The sequence below is a fragment of the Ostrea edulis genome, chromosome 2 (genome assembly GCF_947568905.1).
Source record: "Ostrea edulis chromosome 2, xbOstEdul1.1, whole genome shotgun sequence".
Taxonomy (NCBI): Eukaryota; Metazoa; Mollusca; class Bivalvia; order Ostreida; family Ostreidae; genus Ostrea; species Ostrea edulis.
The window spans coordinates 55,160,394-55,172,893 of NC_079165.1; the positions used below are offsets into that span (position 1 = coordinate 55,160,394).

Sequence of the window (12,500 nt, forward strand, 5' to 3'; positions counted from 1 at the left end):
TTATTGTTTTTCAGTCCAAAGGTCAAGGGTCAATCTACTCTGGACATAGGAATATAATGTCCGCTCAATATCTTGAGAACCCTTTGCTTGAAAGACATCAAACTTGGCACACTGGTACATCCTAAGGAGTAGATGACCCCTATTGATTTTGAGGTCATATGGTCAAAGGTCAAGGGTCAAACTGGGCATAGGAATATACTGACCATTCAACGTCTAGAGAACCCTTTGCTTGACAGACATCAAACTTGGTACGCCAGTACATCTTCAGAAGAAGATGACCCCCATTGATTTTGAGGTCACATGGTCAAAGGTCAAGGGTCAAACTGGACATAGGAATATACTGTCTGTCAAATATCTCGAGAACCCTTTGCTTGACAGACATCAAACTTGATACACTGGTACATCTTCAAGAGAAGATGACCCCTATTGATTTTGAGGTCACATGGTCAAAGGTCAAGGGTCAAACTTGACATGGGAATATTCTGTCTGCTCAGTATCTTGAGAACCCTTTTCTTGACAGACATCAAACTTGGTACACTGATACGACTTCAGGAGAAGACGACCACTATTGATTTTGAGGTCACATGGTCAAAGGTTAAGGGTCACACTAAACAGGAATATACTGTCCGTTCAATATTTTGATAACCTTTCGCTTGACAGACATCAAACTTGGTACACTGGTACATCTTCAGGAGAAAATTACCCCTATTTATTTTGAGGTCACATGTTTAAAGGTCAAGGGTCAAACTGGACATAGGAATATACTGTCCATTCAATATCTTGAGAACCCTTTGCTTGACAGACATCAAACGTGGTACACTGGTACGTCTTCAGGAGAAGACGACCCCTATTGATTTTCAGATCACATGGTCAAAGGTCAAGGGTCAAACTGGACATTGGAATATACTGTCTGCTCCATATCTTGAGAACCCTTTGCTTGACAGACATTAAACTTGGTACACTGGTACATCTTCAGGAGAAGATGACACTTATTGATTTTGAGGTCGCGTGGTCAAAGGTCAAGGGTTAAACTGTACATAGGAATATACTGTCCGCTCAATATCTTGAGAACCCTTTGCTTGACAGACATCAAACTTGGTACACTGGTACATCATCAGGAGAAGATGACTACTAATTATTTTAAGGTCACATGGTCAAAAGTCAAGGGTCAAATTGGACATAGGAATATACTGTACGTTCAATATCTTGAGAACCCTTTGCTTGACAGACATCAAACTTGGTACACTGGTACATCTTCAGGAATTGATGACCCCTATTGATTTTTAGGTCATATGGTCAATCCACTCTTGACATAGGAAGATATTGTCTGCTCAATATTTTGAATTGATGATACTACTCTCAATTAAATGATGTGTGTGTGTGTGTAGAACCCTTTTCAATTTTGCACCATGGGTGTCATATGTGTTTTACAAACATCTCTTGTTTTATTCTTATAACATCAATGATTACCCAAATAGAGAGTGTGAGCGATAATTATAGGAGCACCATAATGAAGATTGGCTTCCCTCTCAATCCCGCCTCTGAGGGAAGGCGAAAATTAGGAACACGGTAGATAAGATTGGCGTCCCCTCAATCTCCCATCATGTCATTCTTCTCACAGAGTAAGACAGATGCCCAGAAATCATCCTAGATTCTCTATTTCAACCATTTCCAAACCTTTATTATTTTTTCTGTAATATAATTACATGTACTATAGTGCTGCATATTTATCCGACGGTAGATACACTGTAAATACATAATCTGATCAATTTCAATTTTCACTCTACACTCAATGATCAAAAAGTAGTTCCTGTCATTTAAATTTCATAAGGCCTATTTAAAACTTCATTAAAATTTGATTTTTGGAGTAATCATTATGAACTTTTCAGAATGTATGCATTGATTCAATATTCATGACAAACGTTACTTTCAGTGCAATTTTGATATTTTTGTGGATTTATGAATTCTGAGTGTTAAAACTCTAATACATATACATGTAATGGGTGAAATACAATCAAGGAAACAATATTTTAGTGTTGCACTTGATGGTAAAAATGTCTTTATTTTGCCCAAAAAATTATTTTTCTTAAGAGTAGATCGCTTGAAGGAAACAAAACTCGCATTTGAAATTTATATTTTACATGCTGATAATACTGTGGAATCATTGTAATTCGTGGCGGCCAGTGTTTGTGGATAAGCAAAATTTTGCTAGTTCATGGGGATGTAATTTCGTGCGTAAGCAATGCAATGTCACTAAGAAAGATAACTCTACTTGGTTTAAGAAAACATTCGAGGACACTTAAATTCGTGGGTAAGAGTGACCCATGAAATCCACGAACATCAATCCCCCCCAAACAATGATGATTCCATAGTAAGCATTTTTTAACAGGTTACAGACACTGTCTGCTGATAACGGTAAACATTTATCCCATTATGTCGGCAACTTTCATAGCACGAAATTCCTCTGATGTATTGAATAACAAAATATCTCTGCTATATTATAACACAACCAAAAGAAATATTTATGCAATTTGTAACTTTAAGTGAATTAGACCTATCAACAGTTCGGATGCGTGGCATAAGGTAAATCCCGACCCGTCCTGCACCCCTCCAAGTACGTGAACTCTTACAAGACATATTGTTTTTGCACTTTCTGTCTGTCACAAAATCTTGTGAACACTTCTTCCTATATGGCTTATCGGATAGACTTGAAACTTTGTACAATGCTTCATTGCCATTTGTAGATGTTCATATTGGTGGGACAGGAGGATCAAATTATTTTCCTAAAAGTTATAGTGGATCTAAGAGGGATGGAGGATGTAAAATAGCTTGTGAACAACTAATTAGTATGCCACTGACTTCATCTTTGAGAAATCATCCATTTGTGGGGGGGGGGGGGGGGGGGGGGGGGGGGGGGGGGGATAAGGAGAAACAATGTAACAGAAAGGTTTTCCATCAAAAATGGAAGACCTTAATAATAAGAAGAAGAAACAGAGTAAAAACTATGTTTCCAAACTTTATTTAAAAGATGATGTAATTTGATTAACAAAGGTATCAATACTATGATACATGCATAATGGAACCTAGACTTGCTCAAGTCTCTATGTTTAATAATCAGTGCTCTCTTTAATACTTTTGATAATACCAAACATCGATGTTTGGTGACATTAAGTATGGTAGAGAGCAGAGAAACACAGTAAAATTTGGATGAAATGATAATGTAATAAAAACAACATAGAGACTTGAGCAAGTCTAAATGGAACCCACAATCAATAGATTGTGATAAAGAAAACATGATCAAATAGATGCTAAATCTAAGCACAATATGTGAGACTAAGCAGATTTTGCTTAGAATTTTAACAAAGTTTGTTCTTTATTTTAGGTGTTGAACTTACCAGCGCAGCCTAACATTATATCCATATTGGAGGAATTTGTCAAATCTTTCTGTGTTAATGTGCTTTTTAGTCATTCAGCAAAAAGTAGTGTTCAAAACAAAGAGGGTTCAACCTTTGTACCTGTGGAAAGAAAGTAAGTCACATGATATGTATCCGCATAACATCTTGGCTGTCTTAGTGCTCATCTTTGTAGCATTTAATTAAAAATGTTTAAAATTTCACTGAAAATATTTAAATAGTGCAGCTTATAATGGCATATTTTTTAAAAACTCGTATCAGATTGCCATAAGGTCTGCTGACAAAAACAGTTCTTGGAAGTTGTATCATATTCAAAGAAATCACAAATTTTGTGCATCAATTCCTATTCTGTCTTCTGTTGCCAAGTAGCGATATTTATGAAGTCCCCCCAAATGAAGTTTGGAGACTGTTTTTGCTCAGTTCTAATTATTCTTGTTTTTCCTCTTCATTTTTAGGTCACTTAAGTAAACTCAGGTGACCTATTGCAATACGCAATTTCTGAATTGCCCAGTAGTTCTTTCCCTTTGTGGAACTCTTACGGTCAGTGAGACGCAAAACATATTATCGTCTACACGCAGTGGGTACAAGGTATCACACCGGTAATTGTCCAATCAAAATGAACTTCTTTTCTCTTAATTTTTGTACCCCTGATTAGGAAATTTTGTGTAATTTGTAGAAATAATCAAGTGTATATAAAGGAACTATTTGCTGTTGGTAGCTGAGGCTACTTCCTGAGGTGCACTCCGGCTGTTTACACACATGTGAAAAACACGTGGATTTGAGGGTAGTCTTGTTTGTGGGTAATTTTTTTTCGAAAATGCCGCGTAGGGTGTTGTTTTTCTGGTGTCGGTAGACGAGATAGGTAACATAGAACGTGTCTGACTGCGTTATTCGGCATCAATTTTGTAAACTGATTTTTAATGATTTTTTCCCCTCTATAGTAATATATAGTGAAAATAATTACCGGTGTGATACCACAAATGTTTATCGCTGCCTTGATATATTGTCTAAAGGCTGATTATCGGACATCATGCAGCCACCCAAACTGCAGGGACACACAATATTAGTTAGTTTATTAGTATTTAATACAGTGGAACCCGGTATTACGTTTTCCATTTTGTCACGATAAAATAACGTAATACCGGGGTCAACGTAATAAACGTTCCCAGTGAAATCCGTTAAAATTATCATTTGGAAATTGTATATCGTCCGTTGGTACTCCGTGAAGGGGTGTGTGAATATATCTTTACTGTTTCTTTGTTTAAAAGAATATGATACTTTGTTTTATTTACATCTTATCTTTAATGTCCGTAATTCTTCATGTTCTTATCCCTTTTCTTTATTTCGGTGTAGGATACATAAGGATGTTTTGATAAACGTTGCTTTTTCTGCATTCGTTTGGACCGCCATTTTGTTCAACTTTAAAACAATGCGTTCATGTAAATTTCTCTCAATAACTCGTTCCGGTTCGTATTCAACATTCGTATTTAAAAAAAATAACAAAACATCGTTTTTATTAAGTTCTCTAATTACACAATACACAACACAATAAAAAAATCCCACCCAAAAAAAAAAAACTATAGACACAAAACGCACACGATACCCAACACTTACACACTTCTCACCAACGATAAACATGCACGGAGAACAATTTAAGCGCAATCCACATAAAAAAAAATATATTGATGCACGAAGATTTCATTTATAACGCTAAATGATGGCACTAAAATCACGTGCGCATCAAGGGATTTTAAAATATTCACTGAAGTAAATGCCGTGCACGAGTCGGCCGATAGATTGGTGTATGTATGGACGAGAGTTACGAACACCCAAGCTGCATGTCCAAACAACGAACAATTTTTTTAATTGAACACCTTTAGTCACCTATGTCCAAGCAGTTACCCAAGTGGTTGTAACATTGCTACGATAAATCTTTCTTGTTTGGTACCAAAACTGTCCGTGAATAGACTTTTAATAGCGAAGGTAATCACACTATGCTGAACACGCAGGTGGTTGAAAAATTATTTCTTTGATTATCAAAATATGTAAAATGAAGTAAATTTCATAGAGTACAATTTCTAAATAAACATTATTTAATTGTTTATCACTGGCTTCTATACGGGGTATTCACCTGTATTGATGTCACTAGATCTATCGAAGCGTGATCAGTCGAGCGTCTCTAATCCCCAAACAGACCAGGAAATTTACGTGGTGACTGCCTCGGGCAGTCAAGGTGTGAATGGCTTATTATTTTGAGAATCATTATTGAATAATTAGGGGTTTATTACGTTTTTGTCGGAATTTTTACAACGTAATACCGAGTCCCGGCATTTTAGGACAACGTAATAACGAGGTCTATTTTATATAGGTTTGTTAAGAAATGGTTTTGTGCTTTGAAATTCCAACGTAATATGCGGACTAACGTAATAAAGGGGGAACGTAATAACGGGGTTCCACTGTAATAAAATAGCTCAAACAAAAATCGATAATCATGATTTTTCTTTGATTAAAATATCACTCGTGCAGAAGAGGAATTAAGAAATAATTTAATATTTAATTTAATGGCCTAATTCAATCAAATGATCAGTTTAAGGTATACCAACGACTGATGTAAACAAAATTTACACTTTCATTTTATCCGTATTAACATAGCTAGTCTATAGTATATGTATACATTTTGTACCCACCCAAGCATTCAACAGAACACTGAACGTACCTCTATCACAGAAGAGCTGATATCTCGGAAGTTGCGTATTGATCTGCATCTGTTATTGTCCATTGTGTGTTAACAATTGAACATTTTTAACTTCTTGATAACTACCATTCCAATTCTTTTCAAATTTGGTATGAAGCATCTTTGGGACAAGAGGGACATAAATTGTAAATTTCTGGACTCCTGCACCCCCGGGGTCTAAGGGGTGAGACAAAACTGTCAACAACCTATTTTCAAACATCTCTACAACTTCACATGTGTAAGAAAAACTAAAAACATAGTGATGTAACATTTAAATGATGTCTTTAATGCTATTGATACTAAATTGAAACTATGTAGATATTTAGAAGGAGTAGATAGTCCTTTACCAAAATTATAAATTTCACAATCCAAAGGGGTAAGGGTTTGGTTCCAAGGTTGAGCCAAAATTATTATGATGATTGCTGTCTTATCATTTGAAAGATCTTTAAGTTTGCTGATACAGTTGAAAACTAAATGCATATTTAGGAAAAGCAGAAAAGGATGTACCAATATTATGAATATGGCAACCCAAGGGTTTTGAATTTTGGATGGGTCTAAAGTAGTCATATCATGTTAATGTTACATATATTACATTATGTAAAGTCTTTTATCAGTATAGCACTTTCGAGGGCATTTAACTGAATATTAGATTTTCAGGGATAGACATTAACTTTTCATCTCACTTGCCCTTCGGGAAATTAAACTGGTACTTTTATTTGTCTGGATGAAAAACTTAGTTGTCCGAAATATTTTAGACTCTAATACGCCTATCAACCACTAATTCTAATTATCTGCCTCTGTCAATCGGTGAATAGCTAAGTTTTCCCTTCTTTAGAATAGTTTTCCCTGTTTCAAGTTTGCCCTTCTTCCCGAATATAAAAGGTTGTACCTGTGAATTATGCCATATAAGTTGCATTATTACAGTTGGATGAAAAAAATAACATTAAAAGTCATAGATAAGAAAATTACAAAGCTCAATATAGGAAAATAGATCTTTTCACCGCAAAATAACACACTAGGGATGTAACATGAGGCAAAGTTTTGATACATGTATTTCTTTCATTCAAATGATCAATGTTTTATTACAATTAAAAAAAATTTCAAAAGTGTAACAAATCGGTTGTTATTCAATAACTCAATTAGATATCCATGAATGCTATTAATTCTGTAAATTGTATTACTGGTAAGAAAATACAAAGTACCAGCAATAGCGGGTGTAGCGCTACATGACACATGGTACAGATCTTACTGCTGTCAGTATTAGGATTGTCACACCACCGCAATCTCAAATTTTGTTTTTTTAATTATGTCTCCCCTTCAAAGGGGAGACATATTGTTTTTGTCATTTTTCTTCATATTATTCTTCTTCAACCAAATTTTGTCCAGGCCCCAACTAGAGAACCCTTTGACTTTAAGATTTCAAACTTGAAACATAAGGAGATGGTATGGAGGAGGGGTGCCCGCCCCCAAAACTTTTGACCTTTACCCACTTATAAAGTCAAGGTCAATCTTTTACGTCAACATATAGTCCAGGCCAATAGCTGAGAACACTTTGACATTATGATTTCAAACTTGGAACGTGGCAAGAGGACATAGATACAAGGTGCACTGCACCAAAAATTTTGACCTTGACCCCTTTCTTCATTCAAGATCAAATTAAGAAAAACATGAATAGACCATAACTTTAGAACCCTTTGACATTAAGACTTCAAACTTAGAATATGAGAAGGGGGAATTCCACCACAATTTTTTACCTTGACCCATTTATAAAATGAAGGTCAATTTTTATGTCAAAATATAGTCCAGACCAAAAGCTGACTTGACAACCGTTTGACATTATAACTTCATACTTGGAATATGGAGAGATGATATGGAAGAGTGCACCAAATTTTTTTACCTTGACCCCTTTCTTCATTCAAGGTCAAATTAAAAAAAAACATTAATTGACCATAACTGTAGAACGCTTTGACATTAAGACTTCAAACTTAGAATATGAGAAGGGGGAATGAGGAAAGGGGGAATTCCACCAATTTTTTTTTACCTTGACCCATTTATAAAGTCAAGGTCAATTTTTTTAAAGTCAAAATATATTCCTGGCCAAAAGCTGACTTGACAACCGTTTGACATTAAAACTTTAAACTTTGTATATGGAAGAGGGGTGCACACCACAAACATTTTTGACCTTCATTCACTAACAGTGTCAAGGTCACTCTTTTACATCAAGACTATAACCTGAGAACTATTTGACATTAGGATTTCAAACATACAACTTAGAAATCAGATATTAAGACAAGATGTACTGTACCAAAATTTTTGACCATGACCCATTTCTTCATTCAATGTCATGTTTAAAAAAACTTGATTATTTCATAACTAAGATTTGTTTGACATCAAGACTGCAAACTTGTAATATGGAAAGGCAATATTGAGGATGGGGTGCACATCACCAACATTTTTTACCTTGACCTACTTACATTGTCAAGGTCACTCTTTTAAATCAAAGTATAGTCCATACCATAACCTGAGAACCCTTTGACATTAGGTTTTCAAACTTACAACATGGAAGGCAGATTTAAGACAAGATGTACTGTACCAATTTTTTTTTTACCATGATCCATTCCTTGGAAAGCAGACATTAAGACGAGATGAGATCATGGTTAAATGCATTTTTTTTTTTATCTTGACCCATTTCTGAAGCAAATCAAAATCATGTCTCTCTTTAACTAATGATGTCGTGTTGGTCAATATGATTCAAGAAATAGGCAAAAAATATGTTCATTTCTCAAGTAACTTGTTAACCCTTTAACATCAATACACCATTCTTAGGTGTAATATTGATGCAAGCCGTTGCTATTGCCTCTTACACTTGCACTCATTATTGTTGCCACGGTTATTAGACAATCAAACTTTGAAGGAGAGACATCTGTTGTTTTTTTTGTAAAAACAATACCCACTAGTTCAGATTTATTTTTATTCCAACATCAGGTGACCTATTTTCGTTGGTCTTCGTCCATTGCCATGCCTTCATGGGTGGGCCAAAACCGCTGCAATAAAATGCCAACTTTTCAAAAATCTTTTTCTCTGCTCCCTTACATGTGGGATAAAAACCAAATGCATGGTTATGATGTTCATGAGGCCCTATACCAAAATTGTGAAATGCATGGCCCCTTTGTCAAGGGTTCAGTCACTAGAGTGGGCCAATATGGCCATGATGTCATGAAGATTGAGAATCATGGCCCTTGGATTAGGGGTTTAGGCCCTAGGGTGGGACCATTACGGTTCTCTAGTGAAAATGTATATAATCTTAGAAAATCTGCAAATGAATAAGGGCTGATTTATATGCTTCAAACTTCATCTTTCCTTCTATTGTAATTGAATGGGAATTGAAAACATATTTAGAAAGATCATGAAACTGTGCACAAAAGACTCCAGAATGAGGCTTAAATGCAAATGTGAGACTCCCTGACAGGTCTATGTGTGGGCTATGGTACTCAGATGACCGTTAAGGCCTGTTGGCCTCTTGTTTAAATAAGTAATCATCAAAGATCTATGGTTGCAAAGTGAGTGACTGTAGGTATGATATTAGGCACCCACAGGTGAATGTGAGTGGATGATTGGTTTTTTGCAATCCAGAGACATGCATGTAGTTGATGACACCATTTATGAATTACAAAAAATGTATGTGTATGCTACATGTATAGTATGAATAGAATAAAGAGAAATTTTATTGGCGTCTGCATACCTTGCTTTACAGTAACTCCCTGTGTAAATTTTGACTTCTGCATGCCTTGCTTTACAGTATTCCCCTGTGTAAGGAGATGGTGGATGGACTTCGCCTGTGTTTTGATTACACCCTCCCTTTGATTCTTCTATATGCATCTGAGAGAGGACAGCTTGAAAGGCTTGTTACCAATCAGAAACAAAAGTCCCCTTGCAGCACAAGGTTGGTAGAATACTGGTGCTTTTTATACGACTGTCTTTAGACAGGATGTATAATGGTATGGTGATCGTGTCCGTCTGTCCCTCCCGCTTCGTGTCTGGCTCGTAACTTAAATACTATGAGACCCAAAATCATCGAATTTTATCAGCTGATACATCATGGGTAGAGGGTGGGTCGCACTTTAAAGTTAGGTCATTGTGACCTTTGATTAAGACAATATGGCAAAATCCTGTCCGACTCGTAACTGGACAATTGTTTGGTTTAGAATCAACAGACTTGGTCAGTTGCTGCATCTTGAGATGAAAGTTTGTCGTGCCCTAAATCAAGGTCACTGTGACCTTTAATTAAGATGATATGGCCATATATGGCATAACCCTTTTTGGGGCTCAGGTAGATATGAGTCCTAGAATCAAGAAACATTGTCTATTTGTGCATCTGTATAGAAATGTGAATTGTTGCTTAAAATCTTTTAAAATGGTAAGTATTGTTTAAAGGGAGATAATCGCTACATATGTTAGAGAGTTTACATCAAGAAATACACATTTTTCTTCTTCATAAAATGTAGCCCCGTAACAATATGAATGCTTATTTTGTTTCTAACATTAATGATATAAATATATGCAGTACTGTACTACAAAATTTGCAAAGGCTTAACCAGCACATCACAGAACAGACAGAGGAATTGTCCATTTAAGATTCTATTAGTCCCTTTGGAGTAAGCCATGGTATTTCAGAGTGCAGCTGGAGATCCAAAGATCATTTTGATAAGAACTAAATTATATCTATGCAGTTAAAAATTAATTAATGAGTATAATCTTTGTACAACCCAAAGTAAGTGACTCATACCATGTGAAAGAAATTATCTAAATATATGTTTTTAAAAAAAATGAACATATGTTTTGGAATATTTCGGTAGTTATTTGAACAATTCAAGAGATAGATTGACAAGTCATTACAATGTGCAATAAACACATTACAAGGAATAATTTTGATTTTACCTTGGACCTCCATTAGCCCCTTGGGAGTAAGCCATGCATGGTGTTTCAGAGTTCAGCTGGAGATTCAAAGATCATTTTGATGAGAGTTAAATTAACATCTGTCCAGTTAAAGATTAATTAATGCGTATAATCTTTGTACAACTCAAAATAGGTCATTCATACCATGTGAAAAAAATTATCTAATTATACAGTTAATTCTTGAATTATCGGCACTCAATTCATCGCCATTTTCGTTATAACGCTGCTTTTTTCTAAGAACGTTTTTTCTATTACTTAAAATTCTCGTTAAAACGCCATATTTGCTATCGCCATTTGCCACGGTATTTTTAGTACAAAGTCTATATCAAAGTGTTAATTATCTCGATAAACCACCATGCGTGCACGTGATCAGTGATGTGGGAAATTGGTCATTATCGATCTCCGGCGTACACCTGGGCAGAAGAAACCCAGTATTAAATAAACTAGATCATAACTTAATATGAACTATAGTCTTGTTTTTACTTCATTGAAAAATATTTCAGTTTAGCTATGGCTTCGCCACAAAAGAGATTTCTGTTGAATTTCTAAGAAAACAAGCAAATTATTACATACCACGGAAACCATATGAAATGTACATAACAGGAAATCTCCAATTATTCTACTGTTTTGTGGGAAAAGTCCATAAAAGGAGGACAATGGGTGATATTTTGGCTGCAAAGGGTGAAATACTCGTTGATCTTCGTGCAGTTGATGACGGCTCACCTACCAGGAAACAGCCATGCGTTGCACTAAATACCGACACTGGACATGGTTTATAAATAACTTGAAACATACTGTGTATATGTGTCTTGTATGAGTATTGTTTTGAAATGAAGTCTTATTATTGATAAAACTATTAAAATCATGCTAGAAAATTTGGAAATATATATACGAGATAATTTTTATTAAGTTTGTACATAAAGGAAAGATAACTCTTACATATACAAGAAAAGTAACTCTTTCTCCCCACGATGGCAGAAATTCAATTAATCGCCAAATTTGTTTTTAGCGCCATAAATTCAAAAGAACAAAAGGTTACGGTTTATCGAGAGTTGATTGTATGTAATGAAATGAAAATATGTTTTGGAATATTGTAGTTATTTGAACAATTCAAGAGATATATTGACAAGGAATTATTTTGATTTTACCTCAGACCTAAAAGCAAAGATATTGGTGCAATCTTTGTGCCAATTAAGGTGGACATGATTTTATGTCATGCACTCTTACCTGTTTACAATGAATAAACATCTGACGGGTGTATCATGTGCCGTGGTGGTGCACTTTGTTTTATAATGATACATAGGAAACATTGCCATTTGTTAATAATTAAGGAAGCTTACTGCATCAAGACATATATATTTTATGATCCTGCGTCACAAGATGGTGACTCAAATGAT

At 35.3% G+C, this 12,500-nt stretch overlaps 1 pseudogene; it reads left to right on the top strand.

Moving 5' to 3' along the window:
• Nucleotides 1-12,500, top strand: part of LOC125679376 (uncharacterized) — a 52,821-nt pseudogene that overhangs the window by 22,319 nt on the left and 18,002 nt on the right.